Genomic DNA, 23,902 nt, shown 5'->3' with positions numbered 1-23,902 from the left:
AAGACCAAGTAAATAAAAATAATACTAGAAAATCAGAAATTTACCCTGTAATTATCCAGTAATTACCTACGTAACCTAGGTATTACCCTTTAATTAAAACAATTAACAATCTATCTATTATCTTGAGCATCACATTTACCAAGTGTATTATTGATAGCTGTGAAGATGGTATTTCAATATACTTCTTAGCATATAGTAATATTCCAACACAGGAGAACATCTTACAACTACTCAAAGCAAATATAAGTACATCGTAATCACAGGCAAAATTTTAATACAGACGATGGAAGCGAAAGACAGTGAGTCTAGATGACAGTTACTGGGAAAACAAATATCTTTACTGCAGGTCTTCTCTTTGCCATAGAACAAGGAATTAATTGAATCCATCATACTTGAGTCTTAGCCAGCTTTGCATCAAAAAGCCTAAAATCTCAATTCTTTCACTGCAACAAAACCACTGGTAGTTGAACTGCAAATAGATGCAATTACCCTGGTGAATGTGTCCAATTTTCTGTACCAAGTTTCAGTCAAGATGAGCAGAAGATTCACTCAGTCTCAACAAGCTACAAAGGAGGTCTGCAATATGACAGAAAACAACAGAAATAAATTCAGAACAGTGATTTCTGTGGAGGAAGAAGTATAAAAGCTCGCACACAACTAAAGAGTATAAAGGTTACCAAAGACTTTTCAGAATATATTAAAAGAAACTTTAGTAGGAACAAAAAAGTAAAGCCTTATCCCAGTGGAACGTAATACGTATTTCTTTCAGTTCTTAATGAATATTAATGGAGGGAGGAATTCTTTGACATTAGAATATTTTCAGTGTTGAAAGACTTTGTTGAAAATAAAATTATTTATTCACAAAACAGTTGACTCTGGACCCACTGAACTTATTGTTAAAATTACCTTGGTCTCCATGTGTATGGCCTGCAAATAATCAACAACAATTTTGATAGCACTAAGTTAAAAGGGTAAATAAAATAATATAAAAATACCAAAAATTACATTAAATCAAGGTTTTGATAGATTACTCTATGGTGAAATGTTTGTGTTTTTTTAAGAAACAAACAAAAGGTCCTTACAATAAGTCTGACAGCCCAAGAATTTTACTGGAGTTTGAACATGGAAATACACATCCAAATTAGTCTGTGGAAATCAAGTCTGGTCTTACAAAAGCTGTCTCATGGACTTCAGTGGAAATTTTAACTAATAGGAATAAGAGATTATTGAAATAGTAAACTAATCTAAACTCACAGCCCCAAACTGGGATAGTGAATCATTCCTGAAGTGTGATTCAAACCATTAATCATGAACATCTAAATTGCCATTGTAATTAACAGAGCTGCGTAGAAATGTGGTCTCATATCTTTTATGACTAAACCTGTTAAATCCATTTCTCCTCTCTCATTTTGTCTTTCCAGGTGCAGACCTTGCAGAACAGACATGTTCTCCCATACTCCTACCACTTCCTTCCCAGAACTTTGATCCAAACAAAACTTAACTAGTGTTATCCAGCTACATCTCCATGCAGTTGTGATGCCTCTTTCCACATCAATGTTACCAATCAGTAATCACAGTAAATTCAAGTCATTGTCTGATTCAAGACTACTCCCCATCCTTGAAAGATCAGACACAAGCTAATGTAAGTCATGAACTTCAAAGCCCTCACATGGCAAGTTGGCTGGGATATTCAACCTATGCCCCCATCTTAGAGCTTGAAATTGTTTTATTTGACTACTCTTTGACATACAGGATGTCCTTGGTAAACTGCTGAAACAAATGAGCTTTGAGAAGTACATATTCTCTAACTTTTTCCTTTGATTCCAGATGAGAAGACACTTAGCTCGTCTTGTGGTTTGAGTTTTTTTTCCTTCTCAAACACCATTTATTACTAATTACTATTTATTAATAGTGCTTGACACTTCCAAAAAGCTTGTTAGAGTCCTAATAATAATAAAAAAAAAAGTTCTCTGCACTTTACATGCAAGGGACTACCACTGTGACTGTACTAGAGCAGTGCATGCTTGAGTGGAAATTGACTGTCTTGTACAGAGCCAGATAAATCATGTGAACCAGGTAAATCATGCCTGGTGCTAGTAGCTGAGGGGAAAAATTACAGTTAAAAATAAAAAGTTCTTTAAAGAACTAGTGAACATAGTAGGACAGTGCATCATTCTTTCTGGTAAGCAACTCTGTCTTTTTCACTATCTATTTCTTGTAGAATTAAAATCTGTCTCAAATGGAGTAGTTTAATCACAGCATAAAAAAGTGACAGAATTTCCTCAAGAGAACACTTGTGCCTACTGTCTTGCTTTTTTCCTCTCTTTAAAACCTCTCCAGAAGCCCACATCAGCATTGATATTGACCAAGAATAGACAACTTCCAGGCAGGGGACTCTCAGCTTTGCATTCCTTTGCATGCAACATACAACTGGTTTATTAGAGATCTACCTGCGTGACAGGACATTCTAAGTCCCAGCACAGAAGGCCTCACATCATTTTTGTCCTGTTCCCTCCCTCAGATTCTCATTTCCATCTAATACAAGTGGAATCATCCATTTTAAAATTGATTATGACAGTATTTCCAGGACAGCAGTGAGGCCATCCTTGGATAAACATTTGGGCACTGATTTCTGTTATCATCATTCTGTACAAACAGGGTCTACACCTTCAATGTAAAGCCAGTCTAAGACACTGGTTCAAAGACAAATGTTCCACATTTATCAGACAATTATACTCTTATCAAGTACAGGAATGGAAACAAATTATGAGACTGAAATATGAGATTGAAATTCCTTGCCATCCCTCACAGTAAATTGTGGGTTGTTGTTGTGGTTTGAGCCCCAAAAATCCAATTTCCAAGCCCCCCGCAATTTGTTTCAGTGTGAGAGAAGTTTTCAGACATGCACAACTACCAACATGGGGAATTATATCAAAATTTATTACTAACAGAATCAAAACTACAGAAACTAAAAAAGTAAATAAATACACAGTATTAATACAATATCTACCACCCCTGGGGCCCTCCCACATCAATCCAGAAGAAGAACCTTCAGGATGATAGCTAAAGCCTCTCTCTCACTGGGGTATGGGGGAGGAGTCTTCTGCACTCCCACCAGCTGCTTGGCCTCTGCCGAGGTCTCCTGGACTGAAAGGGAACACTTCCTACATCAGGTCTGCATCATGAGCTACAGGGAGTCAGCCTTTGAGTCCTTTCCCCCTGTTTCATGAAGGTTCCTCCCAGGGAGTAAAATTCAGGGTCTTCTCCACTTTGAGTCCACTCTTCTCCCCAGGTTGCAGGACCCTGGGTTTTTGCTCAGTTTTATACATCGAATAGCTTTCATTAAAGTCCTTACCCAGAAAAAGCCTGCTTGGCTTGGCTTCTCTCTGTCTCAATTGCAGGCATCAGCTCAGCTGCCACATGGCAAGAGGGGAGACATCCCCCGCATTCCTTGTCCTTTGGTTTTCGGCTGCCCTCACCCAAACCCCACATAGGGCACCTCCAAGCCCCTCAGCACGTCTCTGTTGCTCCAGTCTCAGCTTGGGTCGCTCCCTCCCCCCGCCATTGTGGGGGAGGTGGTAGCGAGACTGCTTGAAGTTTCTCTCTTCTCTGCCTGGAATTTTTTCTGCTCTGCTTCACAATCACCGCTGCTGCCTCCTCTGCTCACGGGGGGGGAAACAGCGAGGAACTGCCGCAGCCCTGGCCATAGCGCCGGGGTCGCAGGGTGCCCAGGGGCACCCCCAAACTTGGGGCTTCCCTCGGCTACCTCATGGCTCCAATTCTCTCTGTCAACAACTCTTCTGGTCTGTGTAATATGTTGATTTCACAGAGGCAAATTGCAGCTTCTGATTGGCTCTATATCGGAAACTTACTTGGGATTAACCATTTCCAACTCCAGTGGAGGCTAGACGAGTCAAACCACGACAGTTGTCAGATAGTACTTTGGGTTTGCTACTTAATGTGAATTTAGTGGATTCTGATGTACCACTATACTCTGAAGAAGAGTGTGCCAGTGAAAAAAACAGGTGTCAGTCTAAGCCTTGGGGAAATGGGAAATTCTTTGCATAAGCCTTGAATTTACCTTTCTTGAGACCTTTCATGGCACAATTTTCTGGCCCAGCAACCATAAGTCTAGCCTCTGTATTCACTATCAGATGAATGTGTGTGTTCCTCACCCACATTAATAGGTGGGGTTTTTTGATAATAAAAAAAAAATGTGGCACTGACTAAATTATTTTCGCAAATAGGGGATTTCTAGGGAGGCAACAATATCTGACGATTTCATGTAGGGATTCATATACCTTTGTTGGTTTGACCCAACCTATAAAGTAATGCATACTTCCATATCCATTAAAAAATCCATTAGCATTAGAAGAAAGTACAGTACTGACTTCTAAGCAACAGAAAATGCCATTATTAAGATAGAAATTATGTTAATTACAGTGGTAGAACAGAAGCACCTTGTAGGAAATCTATATACTCGATGCTATATTTTTTCACCAGTCCACATGATTGAAATAACAGGTAATTTGTAAAACCTAAATGACTATTCAAGTCATCACGAAAAAACATTTTGAATATGACATGCCTTTGCTCACAGTCAATCAACCACCTGAAACTCTTTAGATCAGCTATTTCTTCCTGAATTACATCAAGAAACACTATAAATCAAAACTTGCGGTTAATGTATAGGAATATATATAATGATAAGGGACTGCAAAGAGAAGTATAAAATAAATGTAACATCTTACAACCTCCATTACAGAATCAGCGCAGGAAGCAAACAGAAAAACATGATAAAATGCATACAATTTAGAAGAAGACCACTTTCCTACTACTGCTCCTTAGCTGACAGCTTTTTCACAGAAAACCCCAAGTATAGCTGGAAGAGAAAAACTGTGACAACAATATCTACTACCACATTTTTTACAAAAGCCTGCATTTCTAAATCTCACGTAGAAATATATCTAATGAACTAATGGGACTAGAAAGAAAGATGAAAAGAAAGCCCTAGATGTTTGTAATCTGAGTGTATGGGTCGTTCCAATCACACATTTTATCAATTTAAATTCCCGGATGAGATAAAACCTGAGGAAGTATATATAAATTCTCTATAACACACAAAAGCACACTCTGTGATTTGCTTTGCTTTGGTTGGCTGTGATAAAGGAATTCAGTGTCAAAAAGTGCAAATCACATCTCTTTTAAAGCATGTTTTAAAAATGTATGTTGCAAGCAGCCTCTCCCCTCACAGACTACAGATACTATCCCAGTGCAATTTGTCTGTTTGTGCAATTTTACTAGTGTTGGCAGGAAACCAAAAATGCCTCTTACGGGAAAAAAAAAAATCCAAACCTAGAACCTAATTGATGTTTCTTCTGTGAGAATAAAAGCTGATTAATCTTTTGGTGCCCAGGAGTCAGAAAGTCAGCAATGCCTAAGCATTAATACAGACTGTTTACTTTCATAGTCTTTATTGACTTTGTTGAACTGTAATAGACCTGTCTTCCATGTCACTAGATAGTCCAGAGTTTTCTTCATACTTCTGATCCTTTGAAACATTAAAACGAAGATGTCCAACTGACATCTGGTTTAGAAGAAACACTCAAAAAGAGACCATAAACAGAGATTTGACAAAGGATATGGACAAAAATCCTCTCAGGTACAGGCAACAGCGCTTTCTCAAAAGAAGAAATAACTGTGCCCAATTCAGTTACAGTTATTTAATGTAGTGTAATTCTATGTACCATACAGTCATAGCAGTCTTGTTAATTTAAGCTCCTCTCTTTTGATATCAGGCATCATTATCTAAGTTCCTATAAGTTGTTGGGCACGGACTTTTCAAGCGTTTCTGTGACCTTTGTAAGTAAGTGTTTCTGTGGTTTACCTCCTTTTTGAGGGTTGAATTTATTCACACCTCCTCCTGGTGAACTAGGAGAATAAAGTGAACAAAGAACCCCAGGAGAAAGTGATTTCCAACAACCTCTTGAGTCTTCCTGCTTTTCAGCCGTGATGCCCTCAAACTATTTTGAATTTCATTCACAGATTATGACAGAGGACTGTCAAGCGAGAAATCCAGACATCAGAATGCAGTTATGCTTATGACCTATTTCCTTCACAGGGAAGACATGGGGAACAAGGGACATTCCCCATCTAAGCCCATTCTAAATTCTTCTCAGATACAATAAGGGACCTTTAATCGCATTTGTAAAATGTTTAGCAAGGTGGTAGAGGCAGTCTGGCTGAAAACTTGTTCTACCTTCTGCTCCCTGTAAGTCTGATATGTAGTTCTGCTCTGCTAGCAAAAGAGTCTGTCCCTGGATTGCAGTTATCCATTTATAGCTCTGGTGTAAAGGTATCAACTGTGGGAATTTAATACTTACACCTGTTAATACTGCCCCTTTCTTTTTTGGAGAAGGGAAAAGTATGACATAGACTTTGAAAAGAACTAAGAAAGGGTGGTTTATAAGTCAATGAAATTTAATCATCGTTGGAATTCTAATAAATAGCTAGGAATTCAGTCTAATGTTTGTCTGATTTTGCCTTCTAATGTCTTTTGGAATCTAACTGCAGGAAACAAAGATGATATTCTTGCTTCTCTTTTATGAAATGAATCCATTTTAACGCAGGTGTTGAGAGTGAGATTAGCTCAACACTTGCAAATACAAAGTATTTCCTCAAATGCTAATGAAAAATAAAGGCAAAGGAAAGCAATTTTCCTGAAGGTCTTGAGTATAAAACCATAGGAATATAGGTGTTATAGGTAGATAACCGCATAACCCTTGTGTATGGAGTCTGGTTGAGAGGGAGTTCATTTCCCCACAGTAGCTCTCACAGTACCGTGCTTTGCATTGGTAGCTATAAGGGTGTTGATAACACACCAGTGTTTTGGCTTCTGCTTGAGCAGTGCTGGCATGGCATTAGCACTGTCTCCCCACATTACCATCCCCTTCCATCCAGGGTAAGATTCTGAGAGAAGACACAATCAGGTCAGCTGACCCAAACTAACCAAAGGAATATTCCATACCCTATGATGTCAGCTCAGGTATAAAAGCTAAGGAAAGGAGGAGAAAGGAGAGGGAATTAATTATTTACAATATTTGGCTTCTGAAGCAACCACTATGTGTGCTGAAAGCCCTGCTTCCCAGGAAGTAGCCAAACATGGCTTGCTAACTGGAAGTAGAGAATAAACATGTGTGTACAAACTTTCACTTCAGTAAACTGCCTTATTGCAGCCTAAGAGTCATTTTCCATCTTATTCCCTCTCCCCTGTCTCCAGCTGGAAAGGGGAGCAATAGAGCAGCTTGGTGGGCACCTGGCAGGCAGCCAGGGTCAACCCATCACACCTTGCCAGCAGGGAAGCTCAGAGTATTCCTACCTTCATCTTCTCTGCCTGTAACCCCTTGAGCATCTGCTCCTACAGGGTAGAGAATCAGGAAAACAAAGACCACCCTGCAAACAAAGTTAGAAAATCTAGTAGTCCAGACTAGAGAGGGGCTTCCAGCCTGTAAGATTTGCAAGAAGGTAATTAGTGTACTACCTATTTTAAAAGAACTAATTCCAGAAGACCTCGTTACTCTCTGTAAATACATCTAGGAACATGTATCAGGAATGGAGAATAGCTATTTAAAATAAAGACCAAGGCTCCAGAATATACAGGTATGAATTAACAGTGTGTAATTTTAGGAAGGAAATAAAAGATTAAACAGCATTGTAGGAGGGAGACAGAACAAGAAAAGACAAGACAGCCAAGTCTGAATGCAAATAAACTTCAGACTCAAAAAAGTGACATTTATGAAAAGAATTATAATCTGCAGTTTCTAACTGTAATAATAAAGGACTGGATTTACAATCTAGAAGTTTTCTGTTGGCTGTGTTTTCTGCAAACACTGACATTACGGCAATCTCTTCAAGCAGAACTATATACCGTAGCTGTACTGTATTCTTTTTAATATTCTTTATGCACATATGTTATCTGGAAGCACAATTATAAACACAATTCTTCTTCCAATTGATTTAAATCAAAATAGTTCTTCAAACTATTTTTTTACATTATCCATTTGCTTTTTTATATAAGAAATAAAATAGTTTTTAACACTAACTTTAGAAGAGAATATGGGCTACTGTCATCCCCGAAGGGTTTCTTTTTTTCCAAGATGGATTTTCAAGAGTTCTAATAATGGCATAAGACTTCAGTAGAAGTTTGAAACACAACCAGAGTCTAATTCTGTAATAACAGAAATACGTTTTACATTAAAACTTCTTACAGAACTCCTAAAATCTCAAAACTTTCTATTTACATCTATTGATTTCTAAAGTCCATACAGCTGCCCAATGCCACAGGAAAGCATTGCACAGGAGTCAATATATGGGCAGGAGATAAATTAAGTTGTCTTTTAGCTATCATCCACACAACGCCAGTGAAAGCTCACTGAATTTAACTACAGGAATTATAAGGCCACACTTTTTTCACTGAACTGTAACAGCTGAATTCACATAAAGCTTCTCCACAGACTTAGACTTGGCCATTTTACTCTGTAACAGAGCAAACAATATATTCCCTGTTTCAGGAATGGAGGAATCAAGAGGCTGCCTATGCAGTTTACAATCAAGCTGCTCAGAGAGCATTGTCTAACGAGGTACAAAGTAGCCTTGTACACCATGACCTTCTATCTAAGATATACCAATTCATATTTGGGCCTCTTTTGTAAATATTTTTTAGGGGTTTCAAGGGTTTTTTGATGAGTTTCATTGAGAGGAGAAATTTGCTGTTATAGGAACAATGAAATAAGATGCCATGAGTGGTTCAAGAGGCAAAGGACACAAACTGAAAAACAGGAGTTGCTCTCTGAACATCAGAGTTCTACACTTCGCTATTGAGAGGATAACTGAGGACTAGCACAGGTTGCCTGGACATTTTGTCAAGTCATTCACTGGAGACATTCAAAAGCTGTCTGGACAAAGTCCTGGACAACCAGGTCTGGATGACCCTGCTTGAGCAGAAGAATTGGACCAGATGACATCCTGTGGTTCTTTCCAACCTCCAACATGTTTTACACACACTTTTTTTGCTTTTTAAAAAATCCTATGATATCAAATTCTAGGAAAGTGAGAGGAAAAGAAAAACAAATAAATAAAAAAACCCCTTGAGATAATATTCTTCCTGTTGGAAAGACAAATATTCAGGAAATATGATAGTTAAGAATAACTGTCCAAACCGCACTTTCAGTACAACTGTACTTTTTCAGTACAGTTTTGTTTTTTTTTTTCGCAGGGGCTTCTGCATCAGGTACAGCTAACCATTGATCATTTAAGGAATTCTGATTGTACAGAAAATGAAGCAGCTCCTCTAGGCACCCCAACTTTATTAAACGTAGACACTGGAAACTGCAAACATCAAATATCAGCAAATGAGTTTCCAAGGACAAGCATATTTGATTTATTAAACAGTTATCAACCACCACCCATCCATTTTTCCTCTTCAATTATTTAATATGAACAATTGATTTCTTATCAAAACTTCCACTTTTGCAAGCTTCTTCTCTGTTCTTTGTGAAATAATTAGCAAAACTCTTTAAGACTTGAAGGATAAAAATTGGATGACACACAGATGTTAAACAGTTTCATTAACGGATTTATCATTCTGGGTTTATAGATACAAGAAATCCCAAATCAACTAAACAGAAAATGTTAATGTACAAAGTTAACCACACTATCAGTTTAATGTGCAAGTAATATTTTAAATTGCTTCTTTAGACAACAAAACACGAGATAAAAATTAATATCTTTGAAAAACAGTATGAAGTGAAATAAATATTCATTGTAGAAATGCTGTATTAAGGTTTTAAAAAATCTATTTTTAACAAAACTTTAACCAGAGCTGGTAGACATTTCTTACTTATACAGGAATTAGACTAACTGCAGTTTATAACATTTTTTTCTAACCTTGTATGCTATTCTATGGACTGTTCTCAGTGCTCCCCAAAACAATTATAATGAACTGAAACAATTTAACTTCAGTTTATCCTCAAATACATACAGCCTGGAAAAATGTAAACCTATATCTTTCTAAACCCTCCAGAACACAGTAAATAAATTAAGTCCCTGATCCCAGCACCCTTACTTTTAAAAAATGAGTTTCCCCCCTCACAGTACTTTCATTGACTGACTCTTTTCATTTTAATATTCTGCATTTTCAAAAATGGTTTCTCTACACTAGTGAACAGATTTTATCTTGAAAGCAAGTCATAGAGTATTAGCAACATTTTCTTCGAAGTGATACATATCAAAATACCTTCTTCAGCATTTTCAAGAGGAGTTTAAAAACTGATATTTTCGTTAATTGAAATGATGCTATACTTTATTTTGTACCAAGTGTGCCTCCCCCATCATGTAAATACTGGATTAGTTTACTGTTCTCTAATATTAATATTGACAGGAAGCAACCAGTAGTAGCATAGCACTTTAAAAATTTAAAATCTATTCTCTAGTCAGTGCCAAGTATAAAAAGAATTTATCACTCTTCGACGTATTTACAAGTTAGGCTTTGCCACACATTTTCCTTAAATGAAAAATGAAAGGCATTCTGCTTCTGGTGCCTTGGTAAGTTAGTGGCTATATTAACTTAGTTTGTTGTACAGGTCTGATGTTGTTTAAAAGGTGAAGCCAATGAGATAAGCCTGGGAGCTTATTTTCCCCATATTTATAACTTTAACTGCTGCTTTACCTCGAAGTATTAGAGCAGACAGTTCATTACTACCTGAAAAGGGCTACTACATTGTATGTGAGGAGGTCATCTGAAACTGATGACTTTTAAAGGTCATATACAAAATGAATTTTGGCTTTGCTGAAAGACTCTCCTTTGCACAGTAAAAATCTTATTTTAACAGTAGCTGTAAATGTTGTGTAAGTAGAAATGAGAGATTTCAGCTACCTTTACCTACTTTCACTTTTCCATAAATTTTCTTTTAATCCAATGCGAATACTCATTTATGGTGATGTTAAAAGTCACTTTGCTCTGGCTCATTATTTGAATGATGAATTGATAGCTTCTATGCTTTTGTTTCATTTTTACTGTTTTCATAAATCTCCTGTTACATATATACTTTGATAATGGAAAGGAACTTTTTCCTTACTTCTGTAACACCAAGGAGCTCAAAGACTGCAAGATTTGTGGATGTTGCAGACTTGAAATTGGACAGATAGGCTGCAAAATAACACAATGAAAGATGTTTCCTTAGTGTGTAACTTCAGCAATTTCCCCCATTTTTCCTCTCTAAGGCTATGTGAAATTTATGGAATGTCAGATCATACCTGGTATACAAGCAAACATATACAATCTACTGCTTTACTTCCCTTGTGGTCACATACATACAAACATTTTTGTTCCAGTGGATTCCCGCACTTGAATCCTTACCACATAATAATGGCACTTAATTAAAACACCTAAATTAGAGAGTCAACTCCCTCTATAGTCAGTAAAGAAAGACTGTCACTTCCAGAGAATGACTTAGATTTTTCCCATTATTTTCCTCACTCCTTTTTCAAGACCCATTGTGTAGCACAAATCTGGACTAACAAATAGGCACTGGTTAGATTGGGACCACTAAATCAGGGGGGAGAAAATATTCTTACATATACATGTGCTATCTTGAAAGGACACACAACAATACAAAAGCAAACCAACTTTAACCTGTTCCAGGGATGCTAACTGCAGGATCTGTACTTTAGGTACTTACCCATGCTAGGAAGAAAGGAGGAAGTAGAGGGAGAGGGCTGTTTAATCCAACTAAGGAATGTACTTCAGGTCCTACATAATGCATACAGAGTTTAGACAAGCGAAAAAACAGTCCAGCCCGCTGAAGGTGGAATATGACGAATCATAAACCAGGAATGGCAGGACATAAGGAGTAATGTTTGCATTGCACTCAGCCATTATATTTAAGGGGCAGCATATATTCACTGATATAAATTGTAGGTTTCTGTGGTGCAGGATGAATTTTACTTATACAATGAACAATCCACAATTACAAAAGCCTTGGGACAGTGGATGATGTTTGATCTTTGTGATGATGCTAAACTGGCTACTATAAGAAGCCAGTAAAATGATCAAGAAGCCAGAACAGCCACAGAACCGTGTCTCAAACAGCTCTGAAATACATAAGGCTATGTCTGGACCAAAGTTAGTCCTGAGAATATCATACAGATAGTATAGTGTAGCAAGTCTAGGGGGTTACATAGGGATGCAGATTTCTTTGAAAACACCCAGTAAGGCTTCTGCCAATTGGATGTCATCCCATTTTGGAACATATGGATGCGGTCTCTCCTTTCCTGGCAGGTGCTGCCTGAGCACACTTGCCCAGCCCACTTTGCAGTTTTGTTTGGCTCATGCCTTTCACATTGGTCTTTCTGTTGGCCAGTTCCCTTCCAGGAAGGTAATTCTTGGACTATATTTGCTGCACCTGATCAAGAGCTGGCACCTCTGTGCCTTTCTAAGTGTTGCAATAAACCTGTTCCTGTTCTGGCAGTCTATCTCACTTTGAGGCTAAAATACAGCATCCCCACAGAATTCTTTGCTCAGCCTACATTGAAGAGATTTTACTATGGATTCTCTGAAGGGCAGTGGTGACAAATGCATAAGCTGCCCAATTCCATGCCAGTCATGACACAGGAAGGTACCTAAAGCACATTGCCCCAGTGGGCATGTACTCCATATCTCCATACCCCTATGGAGATAGCACTGAAATTCAAGTCACTTTTGAGCATTTCTCTCTATTTGCATAAAGAGAAGCTTTGGCAAAGGACAGATATGACTGCCACAATCTATCAGATATTTGGACCTATGAAATGCTACGGTTTTGTGTAACTATAAAGCTTACTGGTATCTAAAGGTCACAAAGTGCCAAGCAGCTGGATCACATCAGCTTTCACTGTGTGGATTTGCCTCTATAGGGTTAGAACATTACAGCTTCAAAACAAAAGTGCCCAAATCTCTCTCAGTTTTTCATATAATGATTTGAAAGTGAGACAAAGAAGAATGTTAAACTTCTGGAGAATGCCTTATCTTACTCCATTTCCACTGACATTTCTAAACAAGTATTTGGATAAGCTTTCAGTATGCACAAAGAATTGAATTAAGACAATTTTTTTATGCCTGCTGATATTCATGCAAAGTAGAGAATGGAGTCAAAACACAAACTCATCTTTAATGCCCAAAACTCTGTCTAAGGAAATAAGCAGAACCTTAATTTTAATAGCACAAAACCTCTTTGTTTCCAAGCACCTCTGATCAAAGTTCTGTAGCTTGTACAGAAATAAGTAAAAGACAGAGACAAAATATCTTAGTTTTAATTCAAATAGCTGAAAAGAAAGAACTATAAAATTTTTCATTTCTCCTGCAGAGTCCAGAAAAATGTGACACACGATCCACATTATACCCACCACATAAAGAAATTTTAACTTAAGGAGGTCCTGAGACACGTGGCAAAAAAAAGTTAGTTTCAAACTACATTAGCATAAAATTGATAGGCCAAAATGGAGTTGAAGGGTGATGTTCCATTGAAAGCTGACGTTCCATTGATAGACCCAAATGGAGTTGAAAGGTAATGTTCTCTTTCATGACAGCACTTATTCATGTTAGGAGAGGAATATCTACCCCACAGAATGTGTAATAGGTCTATACAGATAGACATGTGCCTATCTAAAGAATTCTCTCTGAGAACAAATCCACCATTCAGAGTGATGTATGAAGACACTATCAGGGCTTTAGAATTGGTTGCTTCTAGTATTTCATAGCTAACTTTTTGCACAGTGTGTCATTAATATGTGAAGAACTTTATCTATGCATATACAGAGAGTGGGTTCTCATTTTACACTTGAAATGAGAAGATCATATTCAAAATAAGATCTTATATCTTTCTTTTGCTATCAAATCAGCACTCAGTGATCAAAATCAGCACCCAGGGACAAGAGTAAATTAGAAGTTATCTAGCTCACTACCTTGAGAATTTATGTCATAGCTGCTAGTCAAAAATTCCTTTTAAAAGTTTTGGGAATACAGTGATCATACTGCATCTCCATGTAACGGACTTTTCAGCCTCAATTCCTTGTTTCCCCTTTCCTCTCCTTTTTGAGCAAAAAGCAGTGCCCAAGAATTATGAAAGGCTTATGTTGAGCGACTTAAACCTATTGCTTCTTGAAATAATTTCTGACAGTGACACAGTGTAAAAAACCAAGTTAACAGAGGCTTTGATGGAACAATCACTGTTTACTTTTAGAAGGCAAGCCCTACTTCATGAACTATGAAATTTTTTGTACAGTCATATACAAAGAATGTTATTTTATCTATACTCATGTGCAATTGCAACAACATGGATCTTTTGCCAAAGTTCCCATCAGTTTTCTGGCCAAAGGTTAGTAAGGTGGAACTTTAAATAACGGACAGCCTTCGTCATATTCTTAGTCTTTCTTTTCCCTTCAATTGGTTAGTAACACAAAACACGTCTGTTTCACCTTCAGACAAACTGTGACATTGCACTATCATGCTCAAGCAACAGAATTTTTGGGAATATGTGTTGTGACCTAAAACTTACTTCTTTGACTTATTGAGCAGCACCTAATAGCCAATTACTACACAGATAATTTAAATAAAAAACAAACCCTTAAGCCAGGGAAAAACCTGAAATGTCCATAATGCCCTCTGAATGACTGCTTGCTTTGTTCTACACATTGACTGTGAGATAGGAGAAAGACATTCTGAAGAGTATAAGACTTTGACAGAAGTATCCTGATGCATATTTCATACAACTAGGGAATCCAGGCTACCACACAGAATACCTAACAGCTTGCGAGACATGAGAAAAAGATACAGAGCAAGCATGAGCATGTCAACACCAGTGTAGGATAATTCTTTTTTCAATATGGATAGTTTAGATATTTAGAGTCACATCATTTGCTGTGCTTAATTTTGACAACACTTCAGTAATATCGAGTGGGACTTAACAGCTGGATTTGGTGTTTAAAAACTAAAATACCATTACTTGTTGTCTTGGAAACCTGGTAGTTTTATTGTTGAATTTTCTGTTTACTCTTATTTAAACTCCAAGTCATACAAATAAATTATGGGTTTAGATTGACCTTTATCTCATGTTTTGAATTTTGCATGTAAACTTGCTCAGTGTTTCAATATATTTGAACAAAACAACGGTGTTGAAATGAAAACATCACTTGACTGAAGTTGATCTATAATTGTGAAGAAAGAAAAGCATACTAACAAACATAAAAATGACCCAAAATCTAATTTTGGATGTAATGATTTACTGTGATTCTGGAGTCACGAAAATGCTTAGATGTGTCTTGGATCCACACATAAAATCTACAGTGGTTGAGACTGATTTTTAGCATGGGCTGATCTCAGCCAGGCAGAGATCACAGATTAGACTGTAGCACCCAACCTCTCTCATTGCACAGATTAGGCCAGAATCCCAGTTTGGATCCAGGTTTCCTCTCACAGAACCTGCAGGAAGAAAACAGGAAAATTCCTACATCTGCTCAGCCTTAGTCACCCATCCCCCCTCTAGCTATTCATCATTTAGATAATGTTTTCTCTAAATCATTCCTATTTTATGCCTATCAATGCCATGTAACATTGTAGATCTAAGCTTTCATCTCTCCTTACTTTGCTAGCCAACATAACACTGAATAGCAGAGAAATAAAGATGTTTACACAGAAACAGAATTCACTTGGTTTTTTGTTTTGTTTTGTTTTGTTTTGTTTTGTTTTGTTTTGAGTATAGAGCTGAACATGATTTCGGTATAGCAAAGAAAAGCCCACACACTCCTGACATCATTTCAGAACTGATTAAACAACTGGGTATTAGTGAAAGCAGGATGTGGTCCCAGGATGAAGTTTTAACAAGGCAATTTTAGTAATAACTTTTTATTCATCTCCTCTTCATCTCTCACTTAAGAGATTCTCCAAAGATCATTTAACACCATAATCTGCTAACCACTGTCATTACCATGTTTTTCTGACCTTCATTCTTCCTTTTTTATTTTAAAATAGATGTAGAAATACAGATATAGTAGTCTAAAGTAAATTTTTTATTTAATATTTCAGTAACAATTCAGACTTCTACGACTGCATGCATCTGGTTAGGAACTGGAAAAGTAGAGTGGTATGCATTAGACAACAGGTAACAAATGGAGAGTGTGTTAAGGCATTTTCTCATCCTGCTCTGGGAGTAAGGAACCTCTTAGGGCACTGAATACAGAAGATTCAGTCTGTGAGTGCTGGTCCATCCCTTTCCCAAATGAAAATGGGATGTAAAGGAGGGTCTATCACAAATATCAGGAGCATAAAAACAGTCATTTTGCACGATCCAGGTTATCAACATACTTACAAAGAGAGGTGTCTTTCCTGGATTAGGGTGTAGGACAGGATGAACATAATCAATAGCAGCTGGTCTGGAAAATGAGAACCCTCGTCAAGGTAAAGCAAATATAACCACAGCCTGCAGGATATGTGATGCATATTTTCCACCCTCCCCAATCTTTCCAAGGCCTCATCTGAATCACTATGCAATAGAAAGCACAGTTCAAGGAACTGGAAAATGCGAGCCACAACAAAAGGAGTTTAATCACAAAAGAGGAAAAGACAGGAGAGATAATTGCCAAGTTCACAGACAGCAAACAAAAGGTACTAACTCTGCTACTGCCATTTTTTACTAATGAAACAATACTTGCATCTAGAAATTTCATGTACAACTTGTACTGCTAAAAGTTCCCAGTCCCCCACCTAAGTTTTCAAACATGTTTTCAAAAGAAGGTATTGGTCAATAATATCTGTTACTTCTTTCAAGATGTTTTGCAATAAAGGAATGGAAGTAACCAAGGAAAAAGAAGCTGCTCCTGGTTTGATTAACAGTACACTGAACAAGGGCGTATTACATTCTTCTCTTTGAAAATTTGCAACAATAAAAGTAGATCATCAGCTAAACAAAGGTAAACTACAATTTTGTACGACCACACTTACAAAAATCAAAGGTAATTTTGGTGAAGCCAGAGACCTAAATCAAAGCACTACTGTGATTTTACATTCTCATAAAATGTATTGCCTGCAGTCCCTAACTATTTTCTTCTGGAATTTTACATTAATTAGCTCACATCCTGCTTATAGTATCAAAGTATTTCCATGCTTTGATAAGTCACAGTTGAGATGTCAGGGGTCATTGCTCCTTGAATGAGCCACATAGATGTAAAAACAGTAATTTTGCAGGGGGTTAGAAATCAGGGAAAATCTTACCTCACAGGAGCTACTAAAAAAGAAGGCAGCGTAGGTATGAATCATGTTTCCTGAGGGTATATCCCACTGTTCTTTTCTCTGGTTCCATCAGTAGACCAGGTCCATTCTCCACTTCTCTCAGACATCACTACGGTTGCCAGAGATCACTATAGTTACCAACTACAAGTGATAGTTTGTCATTGGTTTGTTTTACGGCTTCTCTTGGTCCTTAGGTTCAAAAAATCAGTTACAGAAGGACAAAACAAAATTACAAATTCATAGATCATAGACTTGTTTAGGTTGGAAAAGATCTTTAAAATCATTGAGGACAATCACGGCCTGCTTGGCCACCTGGACACACTGCTGGCTCATGTTCAGCCAGCTGTCAAACAGTATCCCCAAGTCCTTTGCCACTGGATAGCTTTCCGGCCACTCTTCCCCCAGCCTGTACTGCTTCATGGGGTTGCTGTGAGCCAAGCGCAGGACCCGGCATTTATCCTTGTTGAACCGCATACATGTTGGCCTTGTCCCATCAATCCAGCCTGTCCAGGTCCCTCTGCAGAGCATTCTTACCCTCCAGCAGATCAACACTCCCACCCAACTTGGTGTCGTCAGCAAACTGAATGATCCCCTTGTTGAGATCATTGACAAAAACATTAAACAGAACTGGTCCAAATACTGAGCTCTGTGGAGTATCTCTTGTGACTGGCTGCCAGTAGGATGTAACTCCTTCACCACCACTCTCTGGGCCCAGTCATCCAACCGGTTTTTACCCAGGGAATGGTGCAGCCATCTAAGCCGTGAGTAGCCAGTTTCTTCAGAAGAATGCTATGGGAAATGGTGCCAAAGGCTTTAGTAAGGTAAACAACATCCACAGCCCTTCCCTCATCCACTAAGTGGGCCAGTTTGTCATGCAAGGAGATCAGGCTGGTCAAGCAGGACTTTTTACAAACACATGCGGGCTGGGCCTGATCCCCTGGTTATCCTGTATGTATGTGCTGTATGATGGCATTCAAGATGATCTGCTCCTTAAAGAGGTCAGATGATAGGCCTGTAGTACCCTGGATCCCCCTTCTAGCCCACACCACCAAAGGATGTGTAGGGCTATTACTTCTATATGTCAGCAGAATATTTCTGCACAATATGTTTTCTCTGAATAGGTAGGGAAAGGAAGTTTGGAAGGTAGATGGCAATAACAGATGAAATGTCTAACTGCCCAGCACTCTTTTTATGGATAATGGATGTCTGTGTAGTCCTTGTCTAATCAAAACACTTTGCTAGTTGCAGGCAATGGATGGTTCCTTCTGCATTTGTAAATTTTAGATAATAGGCTTCTAACATTCACACACTCCACTTCCACTTTTTCTCTGGGCTCTGCTAGAGCTCACATTAACATTTTAGTTAACCTGCTAATCTCTTAGCACAAACACAACAGGCCACATTAAACAAACAACAGATGGAAATGTGAGAGAATAATGGCTACACAGTGTAAAATACCCTGCCATCAGCAATGACTCCTATTTATCTTTAGTAATAGTCCTTCCAGAGTCATTCAAGTTTCCTCACAGAAAGGAGGAAGGCATTAAGTTCTCAAGAATTAATTTAAATCCATCTAGTGAGAACTGTGGGGTTTTGATATTCAACACTGTACACTTTATTTTCAACAGTTCATACTTACTGTAGACCGGCTGCTGAAATAATTCCCTTTGTTGCTGTCTTTGGCTACTGGATCATCGGAAGGACATTATTACATATTAGTGGTTTGCACTATCCCTGGCACAGCAGTCAGGGAGAGTAGCTGCACTCTGTACATGAGGTGGTTTTCTGCAACCCAGTGGTGAAAGGTTCTTTGTGGATGCTTCTCCAAGACCACAGCCAATCACCCAGTGGTGTACCAAGACACCCTGTGAGAATGTTCATTGATGCCTATGGATTTTTTGATTTTTAGCTTTTTGTAGATTTTAAAGTAGCTGTATTATATCCCTCACCCTTTATCACAGTAGTTTACACATCTTCCCAACACTGTTACCCCATTCCATATCACTCCCTCAAAATTCTGTTAGCTTGTTTAGACTTCCCTCAAGGTAGGCCTTCATTCTGTTTAAGAATATCTGCACCCTGGCCTGGAAAACAAGATACCGCGCAGGCACAGCAACCTTCAAATCCAGAACTTTGGAGGAGCTCCAAAGACTGAATGAGCTATGATGAAGAGGAAGATGGGGAAAAGGGGGTCCCAGAGCCCCTGCTATGGCTTTATTAATATAATAAATAAATAAACCCATATGACCCGGCTGGTTGGGGGTTCAGCAACCAAATCCTTTTACTGGAAGCAAACAACGCCTTTTATATGCACTTCAAAGCAACACCTGACTCCCTTGACCAATCACCGTGGGGTATCTCACTGTCCATGTCTATTGGAGTACATTTGGGACTACATCTCCCAGGATGCATCATCTAGCAACCCTAAAAAATATTCCCCACACCCTGCCTCAATTTCCAGAGGGGTGTGCCAGGGGGAGGTGCTGGGGGGTGGGTAGATCTGGGATTGATTAGGATAATACCTTAATTTGTGGAACTCCATGGACACGAGAGACGTGTCATGTGTATTCCTGTGGGCCTCAGGCCTGAAATTAAAGGACCTACTCTCTTTATCTTATCTTATACATTAAATTGGCTCAGAGTCCTGTTTTCTGTGGTCTCTTAAGGCAACATCATGCAAAGGAAAGCAAAGGAAAGAACAGCAGAGGTTCAGCTTACAGGCAGCGAAACAGCCAGGTGAAGTTCAGGGAAAAAGTTGTCTTCTGTTTGCATATTCTGGAAAACTCCTTAGTAGACAATTGCTTGGCAAATGGATGCTATCAGCTACTCTGGCTCAACTGGGTAAATATCTGGAATTCAGCCATTATATTAGGAATATCCTCTCTCCAGACAAGGTGCGCCAAATCAAAGCTTTAGAGACTCCTAGAGCAAACATGTCAGAGTTGGCTATCGGCTGACAGTTCCATTTGCCACTGTGTAGAGAACTGCAACTATTTTTTCTCCAGTGATAAATGACAGATCCATTGCTTGAGCATACACCAGCGCATAAATGACACAGTTAGTTCATCAGTCATGGTTTCTGCTCCACCTCAAAATCCTTTTCTACAGGCCTTCAAGAGAAGGTGGCAAATGGCTAACAGGAGCTCACAATTGATAATCCCTAAATTAGCATTCAGCTAAATTCTGGGTGATGGCCGGTGTGCACAGGACTTTTCTGGAAACTGTTCCATGGATACCAAAATATCAGCCTGGTAAGAACTCCACAGATTCTGAGATTCTTCTAGACATATTCAAGGAGAAAAAATTACATATATCTGATCATTAAGCATCGATATCAAAAGTCTCCACACAAAAATAAAATTATTTTAAAACTAAAAAATATATCTGAGTTAGTGAACACTGCACAAGCCTTGCTTAGGCTTTGCTGTGGTGACAGTAGTGACTGGCATACCTATCAGTTATTTTGGACATGTCAGGACATTAAAACTGGGATCTAAATACTGCTGAAATTACTACCATGGGCACAGACACAGAGCTGGAGTATTTTCTGGCACGCCACAGTGAACCATGGAAATCACAAGCTTAATCAAATTCCACACAGATATGGTTAGTTCAGGATGTAGTGCCAGAAATCTCAGATTCAATTCTCTCTTCCTATGACTGTGTCCCTTCCTATAGCAGTTCATTACTCAGATTCTAGTGACATTTTTATTGATTCAGAGACAAAGGATTAGTGACAGACTGCTACAAATTCTTCTGTCCCTGACATGTAATTATTCCTGAAACAAACTAATAGCTTTCATTTATCTAGAATAAAAATTTTGAGAAAAAGAACTCAATCACTTAAAATGTGCCTGTTAGTCCATCTTCCTCTTGTTCTGATATAATTAAGAGATAATGTCAGTGGAAGAGATGCTTGCTGTGGGACCCACTACAAGATATATAGCATGGTATTGATCACAAACTTCAAAACAAAGTAGTTATTTTCAACATGAATGGACAGTTTTTGAGAATTGTTTGTTGCTAAATCTTTAACTGTCCTCCTGCCTTCTTTTATTTCTTGTGTAAAACAGACTCTAAGTTAAAATTACTTGATAATGCAATACAATTAATTTCCAAGCTATAAAATAAATCAGAAAATAAATCAGACTTCTTCTTTTTTCCCCCAGAAAAGCCTTCACTTTCTTTAAGAAGTTTAGTTTTTTTCACACTGAAAACTTAAGCGAGGGGATTACTCATAACACATATTTTTTAGTAGAGTTTCATTGCATTAGTATACTAATTTGGAATGCTTAATGACACCAATTACACAAAACCAGATGCTTAAGTGAACATTATTTCATAAACACTCATTTTAGTTTCCCACAGAATGTATGTATGTAATATAGTTTTCAGACAGGAAAGACTATTTTTAATCTAGTAGATAGCAAAGAAAAAAAAAAAGCAAGTATGTAGCAGTATTCTTCTGAGAACAAGTGATCAAAGGGTATGGGTAGAATATGCTATTCATTTATAAGGATTTAAGACTTGAGGTATCTTGTAATGAAAAAATAAAAACAGGGTAAAAAATCTTTTTTTTTTCATTTTTATAGTATTTTTGCCCTAACGCCTTGCTTTTTTCAAGCTGTTGTATGTTTTGATACTTGAATCCGCTCCTGATAAAATTATGTGAAAGGGTTTTCCATGCTACAATAGCACTTTATGCCCTCAACTGAACAAGCCAGAATGGTAGAAGACAGATGCCAAGAAGTAAGCTATCTATTTGCAGAACACAGGAGAGGGGGTACTTGTAATTTCTCCAGATGTAACTGCAGTGTTTGGTATCCAGACTGATAATAAAAAGAAAAAAAATCTTTTCACACTTGACACTCATACAAATCGACCCTGAATATGAGAGCCATAAAAACAATGCTGACTTTTATCTAAACACATTAGCTGAATGTAGAAGACTTTGTATTGCAACACATATTTAATATAACCACAAAACATACACTAAATAAAATTGATCCAAGGAACTAGAGAAAGTATCTACAATGTGCAATGACAGAGACAATTTTACTTTTCTCTGTGGTAAAAGAGTCATCAGATTCAAGGCAAATACAAAGAAATCTATTAACTTACATGCATACCATGTAGTGAGTTAATTTGCTATTGCTTTCCTCACTACTGTTTACAGACATGCAGAAAACTGGAAGGTAACCTCCTGCCTAGAGAAAAATCAACATAGATCTCCCATACAAATAAAATGTAAATACAGAAATATTTCTTGAGTGTTATATTTCTACCAGATTTCCATTTTGGAAAGGATTAGACAAAAAATGAACAAAAAAAGCACCATTGTATATGTTAATAGATTCCAACTTAGAGGAAAAAAAATCAGCACAGCACAAAGAGAAATATCTATAGAAAACGTAAACCAAACAACCTCTATATACGGGTGTAGTGGGTTGACCCTGGCCAGATATCAGATACCCTCTAAAGCCACTCACTCACTCTGCCATTGCAATTGGACAGAGGAGAGAGAAAAAAACCAGCTAAGAATTCATGAGTTGAGATAAGAGCTGGGAGAGATCAGTGACTGATTACCTTCACAGTCAAAACAAGACTCAAAGTGGGGACAGTACTTATATTTATTACTAACAAGATAAGAGCCAAAGAGTGAGAAATAAAACAGTCTTAAAAAAACCACCTTTCCTCCACCCCTCCTTCCTTCTGGGTTCTCCCTCCTCCCCCCCAGCAGTGCAGGGGGATGGGGAATGGGGATCCCTCCCTCAGGAGACAGTCCTTGATGGACCTCTTCAGCGTGAGTCCTTCCCTCAGGCAGCAGCTCTTCCCAAACTGCTGTCCCATGGGTCATTCCTCCATGGGATGCAGTACTTCATGAATGAGCTGTACTGACATGGGTCCCCCACAGAGGCCACAAGTCCTACCTGGGAAAAAAACCTGCTCCAGTGTGGGCTTCCTTCTCCACAGGTCACAGGTCTCTGGCAAGACCCTGCTCCATCTTGGGCCTCCCACGGGGTCACAGCCTCCTTCAGGCATCCACCTGCTCCAGCAAGGGCTCCTTCCTGGGCTGCAGGTGGGTCTCTGCACCCCGATGGTCCTCCATGGGCTGCAGGGGCACAGCTGCTCCACCATGGTCTGCACCACGGGCTGCAGGGCCTCAGCTCCGGTGCCTGGAGCATCTCCTGCCCATCCTTCTGCACTGAAATTGGTGTCTATGTTGTTATTCCCATGTTCTCACTCCACTCTTCTCTGGCTGGAATTCCTTCTGCGCAACAGTCTTCTGTTCTTAAATATTGTATAACAGAGACATTACTATTGCTCCTAATTGGCTCGGTCTTGGCCAGAAGGCAGGAAGTCCATCCTGGAGCCAGCTGGCATTGGCTCCACAGGACAGGGGAAGCTTCTAGCAGCTTCTAACAGAAGCCACCCCTGTAGCCCCCTCACTTCCAAAACCCAGCCACAGAAACCCACTACAACAGGCATTTCAGAATATTGATATGGCATAGACCACATCAACAAAGACAACTAAGTTAAAATAGAAGAAAAAGACGGGAATCATAGAGTCATAGACTAGTT

General features: G+C 38.5%; 1 long non-coding RNA gene across 1 annotated transcript; it reads right to left on the bottom strand.

Moving 5' to 3' along the window:
- Positions 1-15,443: 15,443 nt before the first annotated feature.
- Positions 15,444-17,367, bottom strand: LOC120324089. The gene is made up of 3 exons (XR_005565093.1): positions 17,303-17,367; positions 16,401-16,464; positions 15,444-15,514 (listed from the first exon to the last, which is right to left on the bottom strand). It is a non-coding gene; the product is annotated as an uncharacterized LOC120324089 (long non-coding RNA).
- Positions 17,368-23,902: the final 6,535 nt, after the last annotated feature.

The sequence above is a fragment of the Pipra filicauda genome, unplaced genomic scaffold, assembly GCF_003945595.2.
Source record: "Pipra filicauda isolate LSUMZ 115617 unplaced genomic scaffold, ASM394559v2 scaffold41_size5083284_pilon, whole genome shotgun sequence".
NCBI classification, from domain to species: Eukaryota; Metazoa; Chordata; class Aves; order Passeriformes; family Pipridae; genus Pipra; species Pipra filicauda.
The sequence above is the reverse complement of the archived record's forward strand: the minus strand, read 5'-3'. Positions and strand labels throughout refer to the sequence as shown.